Here is a 26,701-nt window from a genome sequence, read left to right on the forward strand (position 1 = left end):
CTAGTCAACCTCTATCACAGCATTGTGTTTCATTTTTCTTACTGTAATGATTTATGAGTAGATCAATCTCCACAGATCTATATCCATCTATAAACCAATCTATATGTAATTCTATATCTATATATATAATTTGCATAATTGCTTACTATTTTCTCCTATTAGAAGTTTCATGAGAAGAGATCTTGTTCTGTTTTGTAAACTGTGCTGTGTCCATTTCCTAGAAGAGTATCTGACATTACTGGGTGCATAATAAATACTTTCTGATGAAAGAATGTATGCTTACATACATGAATGGAAGGTACTTTCGAATGTTGATAGGAGGAATAAAACAAGATACTGTAAAATTGCAGCTTGAACAGCTTTATCTCGATCCTAGCTTAAGTTCTACAATAAATAAATAATTGAATTATTTGTGAACACTGGAAAAAAATAGCAAATCTTAGAACTCAGAATCGTGAAAAAGGCATGTGATGTTATGATACATGTTCATAAAAAATAGAAAAGAATATTTGAAGAGAAAAATAAGTGTAAATTCTTAGATAACCTCATCCTTCGATGAAACTCTCTGCATATTTTAGTCTACACTTGATGAGAGCACATGCCCTGAAATCTGAGTGCCTCTTTATGTCCTGATTTTACCACCTTAATAGCTTGATGTCCTTGTTATTTAGTCTTTCTGATTCCTATTGGGATTTATTTTACTCCTAACACTTTATAGAGTTAGGATCAAGATTGACTAACATGAACAATGTAAAATGCTTCATGCAGTGTCTGGCACATGGGTGCTTATTATTGCTGTTTGTTTTTGTTGTTACCAGAGATTTCTATGCCTATCATTAAGTCATAATAAATGGAATTATTTGTATCTACTTTTTAGTACTAAACGCTTTTTGGATATATCATGATAACATCTTCATATTAATACATGTAAATTTGCTGCATTATAATTACTACTGCATATTACTGAATTTTATGTACACCTGAAGGTTTTTGTAGTCATACCCATTGTTAGATATTAAAACATTTATTTCTTTCTTTGACAATATTCTATATTGATAAAGCTAGATATGGAATAATATCAAATGTCTTAAAGTAAAATGATATAGTATACTTTAATATTATGAAAAAATTAGAAATTGGACTTAATTGTACCCAAAGAAATAAAAAACTGACCCAGAAATTACTATTGATTTTTCAAGGGTATAAGCATATATCTAATACACTGTAGAGGAAAGGATTTCAGATCTCTGAGGAGGAAATCTTCCACCAAGGAATCTGGAGTATGAATTTAGTGCCAAAGTCTAAGTAGTGAGGAGAAGTGATAGATAAAGGCTCATACATGAATATAATCTTCTAAACTTATCACAATCTGTTCACTCTGGCTCTGTGGTTGTAATTTAGGTGAAAAATTGGAAAAGAAGAAACATTGTGAGGCCAATGCCACTTCCACTGAATGTATCACAGAGTAGGAAGGATATGTTTATTTAATTTTGCCAGACTTGACTTCCTGGGGAAACCAGAGAAGATGTGCCCCAGTCCTGGAGTTCTTGCAGAAATCTCAGTAGTCACTGTGTTCCTCTGAGGCCATGCATCATAAAGTCCCTGTATAATAGCTGTAGCATCCACAAACTCTGTGGGAGTCTCCTGTTCAACAAATCTCTGAATTTACCACCAGAAGCAGTAGCACTTGTAGCACCTCAAGAACATCAGTCATGAATGATGAACCCATAATGGATAATCTTAAAAACAAACAAACAAACAAAAAACAAAGGGAAAAAGGGGTACTGAGCCCAAACTGGGGGGGTGGGCGTGGGGGAGGGGTGGCATAAGGATTCTTTGTTAAGTATCAAAAGACCAAAAGAAAGTATTTTTTCCTTTCATTCTTGAAGTTAAACATCATGCATCCATATAGCCTCATTTTCTACATAGGTCTAAGGGGTTATGCAGTTGTGATTTGTTATACTTAGTACATAAATAATAGTAATAATAGTAAATGTATATAGCCCTCTCTGTACCAGGCATTGTTCTAAAAAGTGTTCACTTATTGATCAATTTAGCCCTCACACAAATTCAAGGAAATGGGTACTTTTATTCACCCAAGTTTCTCAAATAAGAAAATGAGGCACAGAAATGTTAAACAATTCATGCAAAGTTACCCAAGTGTTAGACTCAAGATTTTAACCTTAAACTATTAATGTATACTTGCATTTGGCATTGACTAATATAAATAAATAAATACTTTCAAAGTGTTTTATTTTTGCTTGGTTTTAGACATTTAGAATATGAGAACGTGTGGCTTTCAAGTCGTCTTTCAGGTCTTTTGTTCTCATAGATGAGCACAAAATCATTTAAGAATCATTTAAGAATTCTGAATGAGGAAAACATTTACAATAGGCTGTGGATAAGAAGTGAGAAGATGGAGAGACACAGAATGTGCTTGTCTTTCTACACCTAACCTGTGCCTGTGGCAAGAGACCAACACAATGATTCATATTTAAGGGGATGAAGGGAAGTTTTCTGTCAAAAGAGAAAACAAACAAAAGTGTAAAAAGATTAACATGCAAGAAGGCAGAAGCTATATATTGCAGGAGATATATATATCAGCAGTAGCTGATATATTGTGATTACGTTCATGTCTCTAATTAGTAATTACCAAGACGAGGAAGCCTGGGACAAGAGCAGTGACATATATTTTAGAAATAACGGACCAAAATTGTATACAGTGACCATAACAATCAATCAGCAATTTCAATATACTTACAGGGAATATATCTCGCAAATGTGCCATTTTTATCTTGCAGAATAGGCAAGGTAGGTCACATAGTATTACAAAACTGGTGCCATTTGAGAAAAAAATATGTATTTGAAAATGACAAGCATCTAAAACAGGTAGTTGTTGTGAAATTTGTTTCTAAGCATTAATTATCAAAGTTGCCATGGTGATATTTTTAGTTATATGTTACTTCTGAAGTATTCTGGGATAGTATCCAATTATTCACTAATATAATACCCCAGTGTCTTGAGTTAAAGAGGCAGCAATAGAATATTAAAATATTTAATACTACATCTTATTTAGAAGTAAATCAATAATGGTTATAACTCAATAACATGTCTTAGACCTGGCAACATTGTGAAATGAGTAATCCTTGTATCTCTTACATTTATTTAATATTATAAATTTTCTAGATAGGCTAGTAGATAGTTTTCAAATAAAAAAAATCAATAATTATGAAATTATAAATCATTATCAAAACAGTTAATAACTGTACTAAATTTTTCTTATAATTACACTTGATAACAAAATATTAAGGAAACTTGACCTTAGACTTCACTGCTAATGGACAAATTCCAACAGAAAACATTTAATTTTAAAAATCATTACCTTTAGACAAAAAGCAACATTTGTCACCTTATTTTTTCTATTTAAATATATAGAGAAAATAATCTAAAAATAAAAATGGAAATATTTCATATTTGATGTTGTGCTTAACATTTTATATTTTAATATAATACATAACATCAACCAGTAAGAAAATATTCATGACTATAGTATATTATTAAATGGCTTAAATATCTTGTCTTTTTCAATATATTGTAAATTTCTTCAGTACATAATGTTTTATTAATTTTTTATCTCTAGTAACTATAGCAATATTTGATATTAAATATCCACCAAATTTAACTTATTTGTAATTAAATCCCTTGTGTACAAATCTTATTACTTCTATATAACAAGGAAAATAAATGGATAATGTAGAATTCTGGCTTGTAATTAGATATGTAGAACATCAAAACAAAAGTAACAATGTTTTCTATAGAATATTTTTCAGTAATTTTCCTTGTTTTTGACAGCATGCCTCTAGAAATGATCTGAGAACTTGGAAATAATCTGGAAAAACAGATCACACTAGTCTAATCTTTTTCCAAGAGTGAGGATGTCGGATTTCAATACTATTTCCTAATGGGAAAAAAAGTAACTTTGTTTTAAATACTCAAAACAGAGCAGGGCATACCAGGGAAGCACAGCATCTGTGCACAATAAAACACAGCTTAGATCAATTAATGAAGAAAAAGACAATTACTTCCTTTTATTCTGCTCATCTGACTGACGTAGGTTAACTTCAACAAGCTAAGCCTAACCAAGAGTAAGGCAGTGTCTATACTTTCACTTAAATCTTCTCATCTTCTAAGGCAGGCTGGTGGCCACCACAAAGCCAGCCTCCACACTCCCCAATGCAAACAGGAACTCAACCAGGAGCTAGAGCCAGGGGACCTTGGTTTGGTTTGTGCCTCAAAGAGGGAAAGAAACTGTAGTGGCCAAATAATAAAAAAGGAAGTCAGCCACTTTAAATGCATCAGACTACGTATTTTCAAATTTGCAAGTATGAATATGATATTTAATTTTTTTATACAGAAGAAAGTCAAAGCAGAAACTTGACTGTATTCTCTATTCACTCTCATTGTCCGTAATGATGGTTTTGTTTTCTGAAATTATACTATTCTTCTTTAAAAAAAAAAAAATAAATAAGTAAATAAATAAATAAATCATATCATCATCTACACTCCCTTTGGTTCTAGTAAACCTGATCTCAAACCTGGTAGAATTCTAACCCCTATTTAACATCTAATTACCTTCTGGTAGTCTTTAAGCATGATTTATGGCTGGCTTAATGTGCATGAGCATGGCTGTCAGATAAGGAAAGGCAAATTCCTTGTACATATATACATAATTGAAGACACAGGATCATCAGGGTCTCTTGTAAGCGAAACATCTCAACATATTTCTCACTAGTAAAAAATTGTTGGCATAACTGCCAGAAAATAGAAGAGGCTACACAATTACTAGCACAAAACAAACGGGCCAGAGTATGAAAGTTAAAAAGATGTGGTGAAGCTCAAACTAAGGAACATTGGCAAGTCAATTTAAATTAAATCATAGATTCTGCCTGTGATGTATGAGGTTTAAATTTTCTGATCCAAGATCTGGATAGATGATAGACAGCTGGTGAATGTGAATACGTAGAGACTGCAGAACTATGTGAGCCAACTAATTCAGCCAGAATAGCAACATAAGGAAGAAAATCATATTATTTTCCATTAAATCTGATCTGTTAGTTTTCATACACATGCATGCTGTATCCATAAAAATCTAACTAGTAATTCCTGGAAGTTATTCAAGCATTTAATTTTTATTATCCATTTCAGAAATAAGTGTCCTTTCACATTATACATTTATAATGATTGACTATTGTTTTTCATCAGTTCCTGGCATATAATAAGAGTTAAATAAAAGCTAGTTATTACGATTAATATTATAATAGTATTTACTCTATGAAGGACTGGTGAAATATATAAAAATATATAATTTACAGACTTGCCCACAAAGGGACTTGAAATCTGGTTAAGAAAACCAAACATGGAGGCAAAAGATCAATATACCACAGAATGTTTAAAGAGAAGGGGGTCATGACTAATTTCTGGAAATAATTTCCAAGGTATAAAATATTTCAGCAGGACCTGGAGGAATGGCTAGGAGCCAGGGCAGTACAGATAAATGGACGTTTCAATGTGGGAAGATTAATATGAGCAAATACTCTGGGACAAGATCATGTAAAGTAATCATTGTTAAATTACAACTTTACCTAACTTGGTATCCTTCATTCACAGTAAAGTTATTATCCTTGTATTTCTTGTCTTATGAATCTGAATGTGGAATATTAATTCAAGTTTGCTGCTCATTTTCTTCAATATCCCTGTTCTTCTTTTATACTCATTACCTACTTACACTTGAGAAGAGTTGTTGTTAATATAATTGCCATTGTAAATGTCATTGCTAATATAATGCAGACTAAGCAAGGCTTCGGAAAATACATTGCTATTGCTACTATTGAAATTTACCAGAGCTCACTGTTGATGGGGTACTTGGCAGAAAATTTTTCTGAAAAACTGCTCATGTTTGAAGATATAACTATAAAAATATATTTAAAAGATACAATGTAGAGATTATATTAAATTCTGTTTATAAATAGAAGCACAGGATATACTTTTTTGCCTTGAGAAAAATATCAAAAATCCATATGAATGTATTAAAATAATATGTGAGAACTGAAACCTATATACAACTGCAAGATTTCAACAGATTTAAAGTGTTCACTGAAAATGACATCTATTATAAAAGAGAAATGGACACATTGAAAATTAATTATTAATTTCATAGATATGCACTATTATTCTGAATAATGAGTTCCCATTTTACACTTTTTCCTCTGCTCAAAGGAAATAAATTAAACAATTGTAGATAATTAATAACGTGCAATTTTACATCATTTATTTTTCAATGAAAAATGATAACACATTAAGCATCAAAATGAGAAGGATCCATAATGCATCTGTAACACATGAAAAGATGAATATATAAGTTAATATAGTCATAGATTAATAAACTCAACTTCTTTGTCAGTAATATTTCCATTCATAAGTTGAGGGTAAGAGCTCAAACTCAAGGCATAAATTACATCTGTGGCAACAATAAATCAAATTGAAATACAATATGTATTATAATAAATTGACAGAAGATGGTGGGGAAAATGGAATAAAGCCAAATGACATTCTCTTTTTAAAAATCAATTTAAGCTATAAAAAGGAATGAAGGGGAAAAGATACCTTTAATTAATTAGAAATAGTCACATCTCAGACCACAGATACTTAGAATTGCTGATGAATATGAGAAAGTTTAGACCACATAAAGCAAACATAAATTTATAGATGCATAGAGCACAGAAATACGTTAAGTATATGGAATCTAAGGTTTCCTTACTTGGAGAGTAAAGTCTAGTTTGGTTAGTGTGAGAGAACCTTTTTGCAGCATATTCTATATGTGAAGGGAAGTTGTAATAAGACTAAGAAAGATCCACACCAATTTCAAAATTAGGTGTCAAACAGCTTTACAACTGCTTATCATAGAAAATTGAACACATATAAATAAATTCTAAATCAACATGTGACTCAGTCAATTGTATAAAATATTTTCATAGCAAACCACAAAGAGATCACTTGCACACCCCATTGGAAGGGGATGGCACAAGGACATTAAATGAAGAAATGTCCCCAGCAGAAAGTTCTCAGATGAGATGTGTAAGTGTAATAAAAAGGCATATATGAACAAATTTCTTCATAATTTATAATTAAGATATTTCTGAAGTTTATAACCCTGAAATTATTAATGAAATCATTAAAAAGTTATAAGCATAAATACTCATACTACCCAAAGCAATCTACAGATTCAAAACACAATCTAAGCAAAAGAAAAATACCAAAGAGCAGGAATCAATGACATTAAAAAAACAGATAGCGAAAATCAATGAATACAAAAGTTGGCACTGTACATTGATAAACCTTTAGTAACATTTATCAAGAAACCAAAAAAAGAGACACAATTTACCAACGTTAGGAAGAAAAACAGATAATAACAACACAGGTCTTCCAGACACTAAAAATAAAAAAGAATGATGTGGGCAACATTACTCAAAAATTTTGACAGTTTAGATTAAATGTACGAATTCTTAGAAATAAATCTACAAAAGGTTACCCAGGAAGAAACAGGCTAGCTGAATACCCCCTTTTCTACTAAATAAATTGTATGTGTAATTATACCATTACCATAAAGAAACTCCAGGGCCAGATTACCAAAATGATTTAGAAGGTTTCACTAATGAATTCCTAAAAATGTTCAAGGAAGAAATAAAATGACATCCACAACCTTCTAGAAAAAGAAAGAGACAAAAACGTTTTCCATCTCATTCTGTATACATAGTTATAACCACTACCATACTTAATGGTAAAAGAGCGTATTTCCCGCCTTGACACTGGGAAAAGAGGCAAGGAGACTTACCCTAATTTAGTTACCTTCAACATTATATTGAGATCCAAACTATTTCAATAAGGCAGAACAGAAAATAAATAAATAAATAAATAAATAAATAAATAAATAAATAAATAAAAACATTTGAAAGAAAAAAGTAAATCTCTCTTTATTAACAAATTACGTTTTTACCTAAGCCAAAAACCCTACAAAATAAGCAAAAAACCTGCTGAAATAAGTAAGCTTAGGCAGGTCACAGGATCCAAAGATTAATACAAGAAAACAATCTGTTTTATTTCTTTGTATTAACAATGAACAATTTTAAATTAAAATTTGAAAATACAACTTACAAAAACAATAAAAAAATACTTAGGAATACATTTAACAAAAATATGTAAAATAAGTACAGTGAAAATTGTAAAAAAGTGACAAATTTAATAATATTTTATTACATAGAAATATGTAATATTCATACATTTGAAGACTCAAAGTTGGTAAGATGGTAATTCTCCCCAAATTGGTTTATAACTTCAATGCAATTCTATTCAAAATTACAGCAGATTTTTGCAAAATTGACAGCTGATTATAATATTTATAAGCAAATCCAAATAACCTAAAGTAGCCAGAGGATCTTGAACAAGAATAAAGTGGAAGAATTCACACAACATTATTCTGTTACTTACTATAACTCCCCATTAAAATACATAGTATAGTACTGATTTAAGAATTGGCATGAAGACCAATGGAATAGAAAAAAATTCCAGAATAGCCCTATACATTAATGTTTAATTAATTTTCAACAATAGTGTCTAGATAGTTCAATGGTGAAAGGTTAGTTCTTTCAATAAATGAAGCTGAAATAATAGAATATTTTTGAGTAAAAAATTGACCCGGACCCTAAATAGAATTAAACTGAAATGTAATAGATACAACTATAAGACTTCTTAAAGAAAATATAGGGGTAAATTTTTGTGAACTTGGGTTTTAAGCAAACATTTCACAGATATAGCAAAAGAAGCAGAAAATACAAAATAAAATTTAAAAAATTGTTTTTCTTCAAAATTAAAAAAAATACCAATAAGAAAATAAGAATCAGTTCACAGACTGGGAGAAAACACTTGAAAAACACATGTATCTGATTTAAGACCTGTATCCAGAATATATAAGCACCTTTGCAGTTCAATATGAAGGCAACCCAATAAAAATGGGCAAACACTTTCAATAGACAATTCAACGGAGAAGATACACTAACAGCAATGGCAAAAAAGAGTGTAAAAATATGCTCAACATCAATAATCACTAGGAAAATAAAAACTAAAGCCACAATAAGATACCAACTATGCTGGCTTTAATAGTAACACACTAGCCACTAGGTGAAAATCAAAGCCACTATAAGATATTGACTGAAAACTCTTCAATAGTAACAGACTAACCAACCACTAAGTGGATTTTATTGACAGATGAACAATAGCAGGTGTTGGTGAGGATGTGAAGAACTTGCATGCATTTCTGGCAAAAATGCAAATATAGTACAATACCTTTAAAAACCAAGTTAGCAGTGTTATTCCTAAAGTTAACTGTATACTTATCATAGACCAGCAAATCCTAGCAGTAAAATATCTGGATATTGAGCTAAGAAAGGAATGTATCTTTAGTTAAGAAAGGAAGGTATCAAAGAAAAAAAGTATATTGTAATGTCTGCAATGTTTATTTATAATAGTCAAAACCTAAAAACAACCTAAAACATTTTTCACATGTTAAATGGATAAACAAATACTAGTACACCCATACAATTCAATACTACTCAGCACTAAAAAAGGAACAATCTAATGATATAACAAAGTGAGTGGATTTCAAAAGCATTAGTCAAAGTGAGAGAGGTCAGCTATAAAAACTATATACTGTGATTATATTCATGCGAAATAACAGAAAACGCAAATTATAACAATCAGTGGCTGTGTGAACCTTAGAATAAGAGGAGTTTTGGAACTGATGGTAAAGGTGCATGTGGAAACTTGCTGGGGCAATGGAAACTCTATATCTTCATTGCAATCGTGGTTCCATGAATGTATACATTTGTCAAAACTCATTGAATTGTATACTTAAAATTGGTGAATTTTTAAAGGAAAATTATGCCACTATAAAGCTTAATTCATTAATTAATAATTGTGGTAGTCTTTCCATGCCTGAATTTCTTAATTGAATTTATCACCACTAAAAATCAGAAAACTACATTTGAATGCAGACTTTTAGAAAAAAACCTCAAGAACTATTTTTTCCTACTTTGCCCTTAAATTTTTATTACATTCATTTCTAGCATTCTTTCATATCAATCATACTTATTTTTGCCATAACTTTAATGTGAGTTTCACTGACCACACACTTTAATTACAGTCAATTAATCTTTTATCTAGACAGACACAACCACTTTCACTACCAATCTGAATTGTCTGGCCATATAATATACTAGAATCATCTCTTATATCCTAATATCTCACCTTTTTGTGAAAGTGAATATAAAGAAAGTGAATACTGGTTATTTGTGTTCTATTTATTTATATCTTAAATGAAAATATAATATCTAACACACAAGTGTTTGAAAAATTATTTTCCATCATTTAGTTCCCACTTACATGTGAGAACATGCCTGCAGCTCCATTCACGTCCCTGCGAAGGATATGATATTCTTTTTTATGGCTGCATAGTATTCCATCATGTATAGAACTAAATGATGAGAACACATGGACACACAGAGGGGTACAACACACACTGGGGCCTTCTGAGGGTGGATGGTGGGAGGAGGGAGAGGATTAGAAAAAATAACTAATGGATACTAGGCTTAATACCGGGGTGATGAAATAATCTGTATAACAAACCCTCATGACACCAAGTTTACCTATGTAAGAAACCTGTACTTCTATCCCTGAACTTAAAACAAAAATTAAAAATAATTATTTATTTTCAAATGTGTGTGAACCTTGATCAATAGTAACCCCTTAACACTTATTTTCTATACTTATAACATTTATTAATATAAAAATAAAATTTATTAACCTGACTTAAAGTGCCAATTTTTCATTAATATTGCCATGGAAAATAGAGAATATATTTTATTTTTATACCTTAATAAGAATAATATCTAGGAATAACAAATAGAATAATGTAGAAATATGGAGGACACAGACAGATATTATAAAAGAAATAGGGCAGAACTCAGCAAAATGCATTTACCCTTTAGTTCCTGACATTGGCTTTGCTTCAAGATTGAAACAAACTGAGAAATGATACAGTGGTTTTGTCCATGAACCTACCTTCAACTACTATAATTAAGCACATTCTGAAACATTTCAGAAATAATTAACTGAACAAGAAGTTAAGACAAACATCATGGATGTGAAGTGACTTCTATTATTTGTATTCCCTTCATATAGAATAGAGAGAAAAAAACCCTAGTGGCCATGCATGCTGAGAATTTCAGTTTTCATATGAATCATCTACTCACATGTCACAGAAGTAGCTGTATGAAAAGGATAAAACTGCATTGAACTGGGAATTAAACTCTGAGTCAGGTATCTCAGTTTGCCCTACAGAATATATAAAGGCTATTTAGCTAGCTTGTCTATCATGAGAAAAATAAGCCAAAGGCAAATTCTGTGTGGTGACACATTGAGTTTCAGCTGGCACTGGCCATGTGTGAGTACAGAAACTATAGAGTTTGTAATCATAAGATTATAAAAATTATGACAGGACATATTAAAGAACAAAACATGCAGATCGTTCAATATGTAATCCTATTAATCTACTGCAAGAAAATTTCTGTAAATTAGTTTGTTGCTACCATTGGAATATGAATAGATAGGATTCTGAGGAGGAACAGGCATAGAATTAGATTTAAGATGAAGATGAATATGATAAGGAAGGACAGCAAGGACACCAAAGCACCATAGATGTAATGTAAGCATGGTTTTAATCAGTGCTGTCTGAATTTATCAGTGACATAAAGAAATGCTTGAACAGGTAAAGAAAATAGAGAAATGGACAAGATCTGAAAATAAGAGAGAATAGAAGAAAGCTAGTTACCAAATAAATAAAAAATAGTCTACAGCTGAAGAAAAGCTGAAGGTTGTCACTGTGTTTCAGACAAAATCAATAAATTGAATCTCAGATCTAGATAGAGATCCTAAAAAGTTTGATGCACAGATAAATAATTTTTACTAGAAGCATGTAAAAATAAAACAAGACACCTACATAAAATAAAATCTTTTAGCATTCTAATTTCTAAACAGGAAAGAGTGATAGCAAGTGAATTGCAATTGAACAATGAGACAATTTTTACGTAACAATGTAATAATTTTTATATCCTATATCAAAAAAACTATTAAATGACAATAATAAAAATTAGAAAGCTTAAATACAGCAACAGAAAAAAAGGGGCATTCATGAAAAAAGTTTTTAAAGAGCTAGTAACTTCTGTTTTAAGTGTTCCAGATGTCAGAAAGAAAAGAAAGAATGAGAATGACAGATAATAAATAATAAATTGATTATTATGTTAGATAGTAGATATGAAGAGAATTATAGGAAAATAGATGTGGATGAAGAATAATGGGAGAGATTACGGATGGCCTCTGTGAAAAGGTAGAAATTGAGTGAAAAAATAGAGATGTGGACAACAAAGTCACAAAATATCTGGGCAAAAACTACCAAACAGAGAGAATATAAGCCCTCTACCCCAAAATATATAACCTTTCAGAAATATATAAACAAATATTAAACCAGTTAGTATGGTTTGGCTGTTTCCCCAGCCAAATCTCATCTTGAATTGTAGTTTCCATAATCTCTACCTTTTTGGGAAGGACCTGGGGAAAGGTAATTGAATCATGGGGGTGGTTTCCCTCATGCTATTCTCATGGTAGTGAGTAAGTTCTCGTGAGATCTGATGGTTTTATAAGATGCTTCCCCCTTCACTCAGCTTGCATTCTTCTCCTTTCTGCTGCTATGTGAAGGCGGATGTGTTTGATTTCCCTTCTGCCATGATTGTAGGTTTCCTGAGGCCTCCCTAGACATGTGGAACTGTGAGTCAATTAAGCCTCTTTCCTTTAGAAATTACCCAGTCTTGGTTATGTCTTTATTAGCAACGTGAGAATAGACTAATACAATAAATTGTTACTGCAGAGAGTGGAGTTCTGCTATAGGGATACCAGAAAATGTGGAAGCAACTTTGGAACTGGGCAACAGGCAAAGGTTAGAATAGTTTTGAGTACTCAAAAAAAGACAAATATGAGAAAGTTTGGAACTTCTGAGAGATGTGGCGTGCTCAGAAGATAGGAAGATGTGAAAAAATTTGGAACTTCCTAGAGACTTGTTGAATGGCTTTGACCAAAATGCCGATAGTGATATGGACAATGAAGTCCAGGCTGAGGTAGTCTCCGATGAAGATGAGGAACTTGTTGGAAACTGGAATAAAGGTGACTCTTGCTATATTTTAACAAAGAGACTGGTGGCATTTTGCATCTGCCCTAGAGATATGTGGAACTTTGAACTTGAGAGAGATGATTTAGAGTATCTGGTGGAAGAAATTTCCAAGGAGCAAAGCATTAAAGATGTGACTTGGGTGCTGTTAAAACAATTCAGTTTTATGTATTTAAAAAGATATGGTTTGGAATTGAAACTTATGTTTAAAAGGGAATCAGAGCATTAAAGTTTGGAAAATGTGCAGGCTAACCATACAATAGAAAATAAAAACTCATTTTCCAAGGGGAAATTCAAGCCAGCTGCAGAAATTTGCATAAGTAACAAGGAGCCAAATGTTTATCACCAAGACAATAGGGAAAATGTTCCCAAGGAATGTCAGAGACCTTCACGGCAGCCCCTCTCATCACAGGCCTTGAGGCCTAGGGGACAAAATGGTTTAGTGGGCCAGGCCCAGGGTTCCCCTGCTATGTGCAGCCTAGAGATTTGGTGCCCTGTGTTCCAGCTGATCCAGCCCTGTCTAAAAGAGACCAAAATACAGCTCAGGCCATTGCTTCAGAGAGTGCAAGCCCCAAGCATTGGCAGCTTCCACATGGTGTTGAGCTTGAACATGCAAGAAGTCAAGAATTGAGGTTTGGGGACCTCCGCCTATATTCCAGAGGATGTATGGAACACCTAGATGTCAAGGCAGAAGTCTGCTGCAGGGGCAGAACTCTCATAAAAAAAATCTCTGCTAGGGCAGTGCAGAAGGGAAATGTGGGGTTGAGGCCTGCACACAAAGTCTCCACTGGGGCACTGCCTAGTGGAGCTATGAGAAGAGGGCCACTACCACAAGTGGTAGGTAGATCCACCTACCACTTGCACCGAGCTCCTGGAAAAGCCACAAACACTCAACACCAGCCCATGAAAAAAGCCAGGAGGGTGGCTGTACCCTGCAAAGCCACAGGGGCAGAGCTGCCCAAGGCCATGGGAGCCCACCTCTTGCATCAGCATGACCTGGATGTGAGACACGGCATCAAAGGATATCATTTTGGATTTTTAAGGTTTAACGACTGCACTATTGGATTTCAGACTTGTATGGGGCATATAGCCCCTTTGTTTTGTCTACTTCCTCCCATTTGGAATGGGTTTATTTCCCCAATGCCTGTACCCCCATTGTATCTAGAAAGTAACTAACTTGCTTTCAATTTTACAGGCATGTAGGTGGAAGAGACTTGCCTTGTCTCAGATAAGTCTTTGTATCTGGAGTTTTGGGTTAATTCTTCAATGAGTTAAGACTTTGGGGGACTGTGAGAAAGGCATCATTGTGTTTTGAAATGTGAGGACATGAGATTTGGGAGGGTCCAGGGACAGAATTATATTGTTTAGATGTGCCCCCAGCCAAATATGATCTTGAATTATATTTTCCATAATTTCCACATGTGGTGGGTGGGACCTGATGGAAGGGAATTGAATTATGGGGGTGGTTACCCCATAATTCTCATTATAATGAATAAGTTCTCATGAGATCTGATGGTTTTGTAAGGGGCTTCCCCCTTCATTCAGCTTGCATTCTTCTCCTTCCTGCAACCATGTGAAGAAGGATGTGTTTGCTTCCCCTTTAACCATGATTGTAACTTTCCTGAGATCTGCGCAGCCAGGCTGAACTGTGGTCAATTAAACCTCTTTCCTTTATAAATTACCCTGTCTTTTTAGCAGCATGACAATGGACTAATACACCAGTCTTCAGTCTAAACTGAATCAAAGTTTACAATAAGAATGCAAATTCTAAGGTAACTAAATATATGAAATAAGACAAATAAAATCAAAGAAATAAACAAGCAGTTATTAAACATATATGCTATGTCAGGCACTGTAATATACAAAACTGGGCTGAGTCCTGTTCTTTTAACCTTTACATTATAAGAAGCTAAAGAGACAGTATAAAATATGAAGATGCTATAGGAACACAAAGAAGGAATACCTAAGAGGCTTAGGGAGTTTTAATGAATGAAATGTTTACACCACCAACAATTTATATGTTGAAATCTTTTTTTTTTTTTTTGAGACAGAGTATCATTCTGTTGCCCAGGCTGCAGTGCAATAGTGTGGATCTCGGCTCACTGCAGTCTCTGCCTCTGGGTTCATGTGATTCTCCCGCTTCAGCTTCCTGAGTAGCAGGGACTACAGGTATGCGACATTGTGCTTGGCTAATTTTTATTTTTTGAGTTAGAGATCGGGTTTCACCATGTTGGCCAGGATGGTCTTGATCTCCTGGCCTCGTGATCTGCCCCCTTGACCTCACAAAGTGATGAGATTACAGGTGTGAGCCACCACACCCAGCCATATGTTGAAATCTTAATTCCCAAAGTTATGGTATTAAGAAGTGGGGCCTTTGGAAGATGATTAAATCATTAGCGCACAGCTCTCAAGAATGGGATTAGTCTCCTAATAAAAGATGTTCAATGTAACTCTCTTGTCTATTCTGTCATGTGAGGTTAGAATGAGAAGAAGGTCGTTTGAGGAAGCAGACCCTCACCAGACACAGAATTTCCCAGAACCTTGATCTTAGACTTTCCAGCCTTCAGACCCTTGATAAATAAATTTCTTTTGTTCATAAGCTACCAAGTCTACAGCATTTCATTACGGCAACCCAAATGAACTCAAAGAAGAGTCAAAAAAGATTTTATGGACAAAATGATGCCCCCATTGGGGCATGATTGATGTTTAGGAATTAGAAAAACAAAAAGGAGATACTGTTAAGGGTTTCAACAAAAATAAGTAGCAGCTGCAAAGACAAGAGGAGTATGAAAAAATAAATTGTTCTGAAAATAATTCACAATGCCACTAAAGCTGAATGTGGGATTGGAGAGAGGCAGAGACACAGAATCCTAGAAAGATATTTAGAGATAATAAAAAGACTTCTAAACCCTCATCTTAAGGCTAATGGGCAGCATATACAAGAAATATGATCAGATTTTTGTTTTTAAATGTTGCTTAGAGCTATAGTACAAATGTTGGCCTGGCATATAAGGCTGGGAGCAGGAAAAAAGAGTTTTATGGAACTGCGGTAATATAGGACAGAATTAAAGCTTAGAGTTAATTAGAATAGAAATTTAGGAGTAGAGAGAAATACAAATATCCCTAAGATGTTTTAAAAGTGGAATAGAAAGGGACTAGCAACTGACTTAATGTGGAAAGAGAGGGTGAACAAGTTGCAGATGACTCCTGTTTCAGACTTGTGAGATTTAAGTGGATTACCGCAGAAATCGCCGTGAGGGAACAGAAGAAAAAAGCTGATGTGAATCAAGAGAAGATAAATTCAATAAAAGAGATGTGAATTTGAGATGATTGTGGGAAATCAAAATAGAAATACCAAAAGGTAGTTTGATATAAGTAGTATTATATTCATCTCAATTTGACCAAGACAGCGATGGTTTATTCTCGCTGTTTTTAAGTGGAGCACTATCTTTCACTCTTACAAATCTTACTTTGAATGATGAATTAAATAGTATAAGGCTCTGAAGCTGTAGAAATCTATCTGTAATAGAGGTATAGATTTTTCAGTTAAAAATAGAGGCTAAAGCTGCCTGTATGAATGAGATTAACCACTACCAACATGGAGAATGAGATGGAAGATGAAAGAGAAAATAAATTTGAAAGTCATCAATATTTTTAGGGCTGGTAAATGACTTACAAAAAAATGAGTAAGAGTTACTCTGGGATAAGAGTAAAACCAGAAGCTTATGATCAGAGCTTTCGAAGTATGAAGTTTCAGTTAAAGAGACGTTCAACTCAATAAGCTAAAAATTGCACAAATAATATTGTTTCACATGGTATTGTTTGAAAATACCACTGTTTATCAAATTTATTGTTGATACCTATTTTGATTGTTTTGAGTGTTTTACTGCTAAGTAACGTTTAACTTAGTTTACTGCTAAGTTCTACTGCTGCTATAAATTTTCTTGTACAAGTCTCAGTGCTCATGTGCAAGAGTTTACTCAGGGTACATTCTAAGATGTAGAATTGCTGGGTATCAGAATATGCAAATGTATAACTACACTATATAATGTAAAACTGTTTTCCAAAGAAGTTTAACAAAATTACGTTCATATAAACAGCTTCTGGAAAACTCTACTTTTCCTAATCCTCAACAACACATAGCTTTATCATATTTACTTAAGTAAAATCATGTGAATCTGCTGGGCATTTAATGGCATCTCATTTAGTTTTACTGTCCATTTTCCTAACTACTAATGAAATTATGGATAATTTGATACATTTATTTGCCATTTTGTTATTCTCTTTCCTAAGCTACCTGATTCATCTACTGTTGTTTTTTTCTTAAGATAGTCTTTATTTAGTCTGTATACAAGCATTTTCCTCCTATGTATTTCTTATTTTTTCATTCTCTTTAATGTGTCTTTCGATGACACATAATCAGACTTATTTTTTAAGAGGTTGTTATAAAACACATGATAGTTTTCACACATTATACATATATATGTATTTGTGTGTACATTTGTATGTACATTATACATATTTATAAAATAAATATGCATTTGTATGTATTATACATACAAATATGATATACATATAAATATGCACACAAATATGATGAGTTCCTAAAAACATTTTGAATTACGCATTTTGAAATGGCATGAATCTATTTTATTTTTGAAGTGTTAAAATATAAAATAATTCATCTCTAATCTATTAAACTACATCAAGATTTCCCAAATATCACTAAGATATATTTAAACACTTATATAACAATGCACTTTTGATGCTTGCGTAATATAAAATATTTGTAACATTAGCTACCTATTTACCATTTAATGAACTGATCAGTAGATATGTTTCTTTGCACACAAATGATATTGAATAATTTATTATAGAATAAAGAAATAGTGAAAAGGTATCAAAGGTACATGAAAAATAGAAATTATTTTTGGTCAAAATGAGCTAACAAATTAGTTTATTAACAAACATTTATTATTAAATATTTGTCTAAGGAAAAGTTTCTTTGTAAGGAAGAGGATCCAGCTCATTGCTGTTTAGTTTTAAGTTAAGATGAGCAAGAGAAAACTGATAAAGTAATAAGTAAAACAACACATGCCTGACAGTTCATTATGTCCAATATAAAGATATTGTGGAAAGAATTATCTTTTCACTGAAGACTCCAGAAGAATAAGTAGATCAACCACATTCTCAAAACTATTAGAGATAGACAATCAGAAGGAAAAATAAAAATGAATGCACATATTCAAATCCCTAATGTGGGTATATATACATATGATTATTTATTTTCTGATAATGTGACGCTATGTTGTAAATGACTCTTAAAATATGATGCTTGTGTTTAAGTCATAATCATGACATTTGTAGTTATCAAGTGTGTGCATGACATAATTTTTTTTTTTTTTTACCAAAGATTCAGTGCCTAGAATGTGTGGTTCTTCTACAACAGAAGCTGCTTTTGCCAAGTATGCAGGCTTTTCCATGTATTATTTCTCTCAAATCATCTAATACCTTCTTTGAAACTTAACTTCCTGAGCAAAATATTTACCTCACCAAGCAACACTTTCAAATGTTCAAATGTCTGGTGTTATTGCTATATCGACATGGTAATACATGAAATTATTCAACAATTGCTATCAATGCACTGCACTTGATGTTTCTCTAATTTTGTAAAAATCATTATACCATGCTAGAAACTCAAGCTTTCAACAGACAACAATGTTATTTTGTTTAATTTCTCAGTAACAGAAAAAATACATACTTGAAGGTTATATGCATGGCCAAGCCTACCTCTTATAGGGATTAACTACTCTCTCTTTTTTTTAATAATCATTTTAATTTTATTTATTTATTCATTTATTTATATTTTTTATTATACTTTAAGTTCTAGGGTACATGTGCACAACATGCAGGTTTGCTACATATGTATACATGTGCCATGTTGGTGTGCTGCACCCATTAACTCATCATTTACATTAGGTATATCTCCTAATGCTATCCCTCCCCCCTTCCCTCACCCCACAACAGGCCCCAGTGTGTGATGTTCCCCTTCCTGTGTCCAAGTGTTCTCATTGTTCAATTCCCACCTATGAGTGAGAACATGCAGTGTTTGGTTTTTTGTCCTTGCGATAGTTTGCTGAGAATGATGGTTTCCAGCTTCATCCATGTCCCTGCAAAGGACATGAACTCATCCTTTTCTATGGCTGCATAGTATTCCATGGTGTATATGTGCCACATTTTCTTAGGAATTAACTACTCTCAATATGCTTTATCACTTTTAATTTTTTTTCTTCTAATCAGTGGCTTTTATAGGACTTGAAGCCTTTCATGCTTTGTTTACAAACTTTTGCGCTTCTGGGAAACTTTTGTTTTACTTAAAAATATGGAAAGGTGATCATGGTAATGCACACATATTAAAATAATCTGAGCATTACTTCCTATTGAGAGAACATCTAAAATACTATAGTAGCTTCTTCTATATCCTTATATGCATAATGTTTAAATTTTTACATGCAAATCTATTATGGAGGAAGTTCCACTTCTGTGTAGAATATATATAGTCACAAAGAATATTGCTCCCACTATAGCAAGACAATGGGTACAAAAATTAACTTTTTCTTTAAAAGGCATCCTGTATATGATGTCACAAAGCAACCAGGTAAACCAGAGTGACAAACGTCTCAGAAGAAAGATGGGACACTCAAACCGTTTTATTTTTGACAGAACATGGGAGAAAAAGGTAGTCACCTTGAAAATAAATATGGAAATAGGTATATTTTCAAACACATCTTAAAGAACAATGCTAGCTAGTGTGACAGTGCACAATCTCAGGTAACTGCTGACAAAAGGGAGTTTGCACAAAGGAGTTTGCTTAAAGAACAATGCTAGCTAGTATGACAGTGCACAATCTCAGGTAACTGTGGACAAAAGGGAGTTTCCACAAGGGAGGAGATTGCTTAAATAACAATGCTAGCTAGTGTGACAGTGCACAATCTCAGGTAGTGGTGGATACAAGGGAGTCTGCACACATTTGCCAGATCTTTTCCATGAGCAACTTCCAAGCAATAAAGACTGGGACCAGGGCAGAAGACTTGAGAGAGCCTTCTTCAGTGGTGCAGGTGTGCAGGGCCTTTTTAGGTTTGAGGTTGGATTAGTAGATTACTAAGGATCCCAATCACTTTATAGGCCCCACATGAATATAAGATTGTTTTCATCTGCCCCTGGGGACAGGTGAAAGACCTACACTGTAACTTGCTATGACATGAGACAAAACCTGCATACTCCTAAGGAAAAAACAAGAAGTCTCCCACACCAGGACTGTGATCTGAACCCAGGAAAATGTTTACTGCCCCTTGGGTACGGGTAGGAAATCTGTCTGTGGCCTTGACCTGCATAGCAGAGATTGGCTGATTCCAGGGAGAGGGTGAAGCTGAGGGGTCCAGGCCCACCTGTCCAACATGCTGCTTGGTACTAGGCAAAAGCTATCTGTCACCAGGGACAGGTAAGGAGACCTGCTGGCCACAAGTTTTCTGCACTCATAAATGTAAAATATGCTACAGCATATATACTAGGTACAGTATATATACTAGGCAAAAGCTCTCTGTCACTAGGGACAGGAGAAGAGACCTGCACATGTCCAAAGCCCTCTACCATTTCAAAGCAAAGATTAACTTCTGGGGAAGGACAGGAATCCTGCCTGTGTTCTAAAACTTAACAGAGTAGTTGTAAGAGTTTGTGTGTCTATAGGACAGTCAAGATTGCTGAGTCAGATCAAATTTTGGGTCAGGCATACAAGACCTGCCTTACACTTCCTTTGCCAATTGTGGACCTTGCACCTAACACCTACAGCAGTCCATCTCTTTGGGGAGGAGGTTGCTTGAAGAGAGACACTGTAAATAGTGAAATATAATTTAAAAATACTACAAAGAAATTTATAAACAAAAACTATTCAATTACATGTATTATATCAATTTATTGAAAGATACACATTATAGTAGAAACTTGTAGAAGATTCTTTAATCTATTAAATAATCTGAACTTGTAGTTACAAACTTTTCACAAAAGAAAACCCCAGGAAGTGCTATTTTTAGGAGATATTTCCAGAAAAGATAAAATATATCAAAATGTAGTTTCAGGAATTAAGATGAGTTCAAATGTTCTTGTTAACCCTTTATCAAAATCCTTTAGCTGTTAGATAAATTAGGGTATGTCATATAGACATGAACATGTACATTATGTTTATACACATATATCCACATATGTATGTGTATATATATGTAAATATGTAAAAAATATTTTGAATAAGTTATTTCTGGCTATGATTCAGTTACTGTTTACTTTTCAGTAGTTAAACAAATGATAAAAGCAAAATATATCAGTGCCTATCTTCTACAATAACATATGATGACTATAGATCATAAGACATGTTAGAGAAAAAGATTGCTTATGTATCATCAGATCAGGAGAGAAAAGAGGTCAGGGATACTCTCTTATCAGTAATGGCAAATGTTCTTAAATAAACCAGCCATGTGAAATGAATATTGGCATAGCAGTTCATTAATTTCTGAAATGTATAACAAATGCTTGCTTTGTATGAGACACAGAGAGTTAGTCAGCAGTCTACAACTAGTATAATTTCAAAAAACAAAGACTGCTCAAAAACCTCTAAATAGAGATGACAGGAACATTAACTACAGATTTGAATTAAAATTTTAAATTTTAGCTCCACTTATTCTGCAAGCATTAAAGATTCTTCTGTGTTACTCCTCTTTTCCCTTTTCTTATTATTTAATGTATGCTCTCAAGAGCCTGATTTACAGTAATCTCTATCACCATCCATTTATCACTTGATGAGTATTGGTATATCTCATCAGATAAAATCCACTTTTAAATCCAATAAAAAGTATTATTAAAACTCTAACTAAATTCTAATAATGGCTGTTGTGAAAATAAATTATAGAATCTGTGACCTTTAATAAAAATATAATGTCACAAAATGTTCTCATATAGGCTGGGCGTGGTAGCTCAAGCCTGTAATCCCAGCACTTTGGGAGGCCGAGGCAGGTGGATCAGGAGGTCAGGAGATCAAGACCATCCTGGGTAACATGGTGAAACCCCGTCTCTACTAAAAATATAAAAAATTAGCCAGGTGCGGTGGTGGGCTCCTGTAGCCCCAGCTACTCTGGAGGCTGAGGCAGGAGAGTGGCATGAACACGGGAGGCAGAGCTTGCAGTGAGCCGAGATCATGTCACTGTACTCCAGCCTGGGCGACAGAGCGAGACCCTTGTCTCAAAAAAAAAAAAAAAAAAGTTCTCATATAATATTCTTATTATATACAGCACACTACTTTAATAACATTTTCATTGTAAATAAACAGACTTTCATTGTGACTGGAACAGTGATATTGAAAAGTCTTATTTTAATTTTACTAAAACTTTACATTCTATGTTGAGTATGTTTAGATGATTATTTTTCTCTATAGTCAAAAATATTTGAATGCTGCAAAGCAAATACCTCTTTCCCCAGCCTCAAGAAAAAAATCTTTACATAAAAAAATCCCTTACAACATTAAAATTAAAATCACCAAAATAATTCAGTCAAATAAAAATATGCACAATTTGAAAGAGTACAAAACAAATAACTACTTAACTGCTCTTGTTATCACAGTAGTCATTTGGATCTTGAAATAAAGACAATTTCTTAGAAATGTAACACACAAATTAGTGTCAATTTCACTTTCACTGGAAAATGCAAATATTACCTAAGAATGTCTAATTTATATTTTCAAAATTTACAAATTGTTCATTATTACCTCATGGACTTCTCTTTCTCTTTCCCCATCCGCCATTTTGTTGAGATTGGAAGTAAAATCCTTCACAAAATTATCATGTGAGTACAGGTAAGTGTTAAATTTTCTAGGTCTAATCTGTTGTAGACGGGCTATGCTCTGGAGTGAGCACCTACATAAGAGACCCCAAAGTCTCCATCATTAACTGTGATTTGTTTCCACAGTTTGTGATGTCACAGAAAGGGATCTTTAATATTCCAGGCTATGGTTTTCCAAGTGGCAGTTCAATCACTAGGCTATTGACAACAGCCCAAGAGATAACAGACATATAACAAGTTTCTTACAAGGGAGCATTGGTCATAGTTATCAGAATGACCTTGAGTTCTGCTCAGTGGGAAGGCATGACCACATCTATTTTTGGTTCTTACAGAGCTGATGCAGAGGTTGAAGAGGAATAGTCGTTCAGTAGATACCATTTTGTTTCTGCTTAGCTGAACCATCAGTGAACCCAGCACAGACATTAGGAGGAATCTTTGTGAATCATGGACCTACTGAGCCCTAACTTTGCTTAATGCAGTAGAATGAGAAATAATATTCATACCGAGGAACAGCTGCTACTTTAGCACATACAGATGAGATATTTCTGAGCCAGGCCAATGAGTTTCTAAATATACCAGTTCCATTTGTCAAGTGAGGTTCTTCCCTCCTTGTTAATCATCAAGTCTAAGTAGAGCCACCCCAAAATGGGACTATAATAATAGAGAGAAAAAAAGCATCTCTGGGTCAGGTATTTAGTTGTGAAAAGCAAATAGCAAGCTATAATTGCTTTTCAGAAGTTAGACTTTGTGTGCAAGTCAGAGAAGCGAGGAGTAAAAACTCCTAAGGGGAACTCCTAGGTAGAGTCTGCATCTCTTTGCCAGAGAATCCAATTGGCAAAATCATCAGTCAAAATCATTAAGAGATGTGCAGCTCAAAGCTGACATTAGGATTGTGGTACCTAAAGCTAAAGAGTAAGCCATGGCTTCCTGGAGAGTTTCCTATGCAGCTTGTTGGTTTATGCACAACTTAAAGGATACTGATATGTGGGTTGGCTGATATAAAGGACCAAGTAAAATGTCCAAGTGAGGCACATACTGTCTCTAGCAAATGGCCCAGTGAGGTGTTGAGCTTTCTTTTTTGATTGTTGAAGCATAAAGAGAGAGCAGTTTTGCCTTGACTGCTAGAAAGTTCAAACTTTGTGAATTCCCCACATGGTCCTTCTTTAAGAAAGTTTACTTGGAGATAAGGCCCATTTGTTTTCTTAGAGTTATCAGACACCCTGATGGCAGAGATGTAATAACATCACAGTCAGAGAAGTTGAGGTGGAGGCATCTGATATGCCAATTCACAAGACATCAGTCATTTAGGAAAGCTTTGGAAATCACAGGGCAGAACCACTTGTAATAAATTCTTACTCACCCACATGTAGAAAATGACAGGAAAGTTTGTTCCACTAGAACTTGTATACCTGCAGCTCTTTTGAATCCCTCTAAATTCTCTCTGGAACTTATAGCATGGTAAAGTACCAGTTTATAAATATCAATTATTATTTACTCCTATATAAAATCAATAAGAGCAGTACACTGAATTAGCCAAAGGACCACACCCACAAGAATGCATTGGCTTCCCTTTCATGCTGTGAACTCTGCCCAACTGTCCTTAAGTTGAAATTGAATGCCACGTCCCCAGCTGAATCTGGAACTAAGGATGGTGAATTAACCAAATGTTTCCAAGAAAGCAATAGAAATCTGAAGCCCTCCTCCATCTAAATTTCCCCAGAATACTCAGATGAGCATACATGATTGTCAGTCCCCTTTAGAGAGAGAGTGGGAAGATACATATTGTCTGAATTGTTTGAAATGGCCCATTGGTTGATTTTAGCTCAACCAATTTGAAATTCTAATACATTTTATCCTCTCAAAGCTCTATATTGTCATTGTTGACACCATTTACATAATCACTAGGGACTCCTTAACTAAGAAGCTACCTCCACATGGCAATTCAGCTGGAGCCACGGGACTTGCCACCTCATTATCATAATCATATCTTTTCTTCCTCTCACCCAGAGGAGAGTAAAAGCCAAAGCATTACTTGGGTTGCTTGTTTCAATCTTGCCACGTGATCAGCCTCTAAATATTTATTAACAGGTAAAACAGTAGAATTCCCTTACCTCTCCTCCTTGTCCACTACTTAGACAAGAACATTCGCTACCAGTCTTCTAACATTCTGTAACCTGACCCAAGGGGGCTCTTGCCCTATCCTTCTACAAAACCACATCTCTCTCAGCATCCCATCCTCATCTCCAAAATCTGTCAGGAACTATGAAGGGTCATGTATTTTACCCTACTTGCAAAATTACAAGAGAACTTGCTGTAGTTTCGTGCGTGCTGGCAGAAGACATTAGACGCCTGGGTCAGAAAAAGAACTTTCTTACTTATGGCACAACAAGCAGCATAAGCTTCATGTTCACATCAATTACACTTGGCTCCAAATCTCACAGGGGTAATGAGGAACAGCCCAAGTGGAAGCTGTGAGGGTAGTAAATTTGCAACAAGCTAAGGTGTCTTGGGTTTAGGAAACTACCAGATGAAATGGGTTTATTATACAGAGCAGAAACAAACTCCTCTCTGCTCTAGAGGCAGACACCATCTCTTTCTTCCAAGGTTGCCCAGTATACAGTATCCTTTAAAATTTAACCCAGAGCAAAGATTATCAGTGTCTATCTATGCTCACAAAATAAGGAGAAAAATCATAGAGACTTGGAAAATTCTCTTCCAGTATAATACCTTCAAATATTTGCATGCATTAATATCTTTCCTGTATCCTATAGGACACCAATGATACAAAAGTTGGACTTTTTGACATTGCCTTTGAGTTCCTCTAGGATCTGTTCATTTTTTTAAATCTTTCTCTCTATTCTTCAGATCGGATCATTTCTATTGGTTTATCTTCAAGTTCACCTTTCTCAGTCTCCTCCATTTTACTCTTGAGCCCATTCAACGACATTTAAAAAAAAAATTCAGTTGTTTTTCAGTCTGAAATTTTCTACTTATTTTTATAATACCTATTTTTCTTTGGTAAGTCAAAATTTTCATATCATGATTTCCCTTACATCATGCATCATGTTTAGGATATCTGCTTCAAAATTCTGGCAATTCTAACAATATCAGAGTCATCTTAGATTTGAAATCTGCTGATTGTCTTTTCCCTTTAAAGTTATTGAGATTTTCCTGCTTTACTGTACTACAAATAATTTTGGATTACAACTTGAACATTATGAATATGATGTTTACAGTTTAGTCCTTTTGAGATCCTCTGGAGAATGTTGGTTTTTGTTTTGTCAGGGAATAAACCCAGTTAAGTCCAGTCTTCTGTGGGCTTTGGTTCTAATGATAGTTTAATTTTAAAAGTTTTTGCTGTACTATTCAGGTGTGTCCCATGTATGTGCTACCCAAAATCCATTATTGTTCTGGGTGGGACTCCACCTTTGTTCATAAAGCCCTTAGTAGACTGCTCTGGGCCATTTTTATGCATGCAAAGCTCAG

General features: G+C 34.0%; 1 long non-coding RNA gene across 1 annotated transcript in view; it reads right to left on the reverse strand.

The window, feature by feature from the left end:
• The window catches only part of LOC129059513 (uncharacterized), a 56,142-nt gene extending 32,764 nt beyond the window's left edge, over positions 1 to 23,378 (reverse strand). The window contains exon 1 of the long non-coding RNA XR_008525466.1: positions 23,142 to 23,378. This is a non-coding gene — a long non-coding RNA (uncharacterized LOC129059513). The remainder of the gene's footprint in view (positions 1 to 23,141) is intronic.
• Positions 23,379 to 26,701: the final 3,323 nt, after the last annotated feature.

This window comes from Pongo abelii, chromosome 4 (genome assembly GCF_028885655.2).
Source record: "Pongo abelii isolate AG06213 chromosome 4, NHGRI_mPonAbe1-v2.0_pri, whole genome shotgun sequence".
Lineage (NCBI taxonomy): Eukaryota > Metazoa > Chordata > Mammalia > Primates > Hominidae > Pongo > Pongo abelii.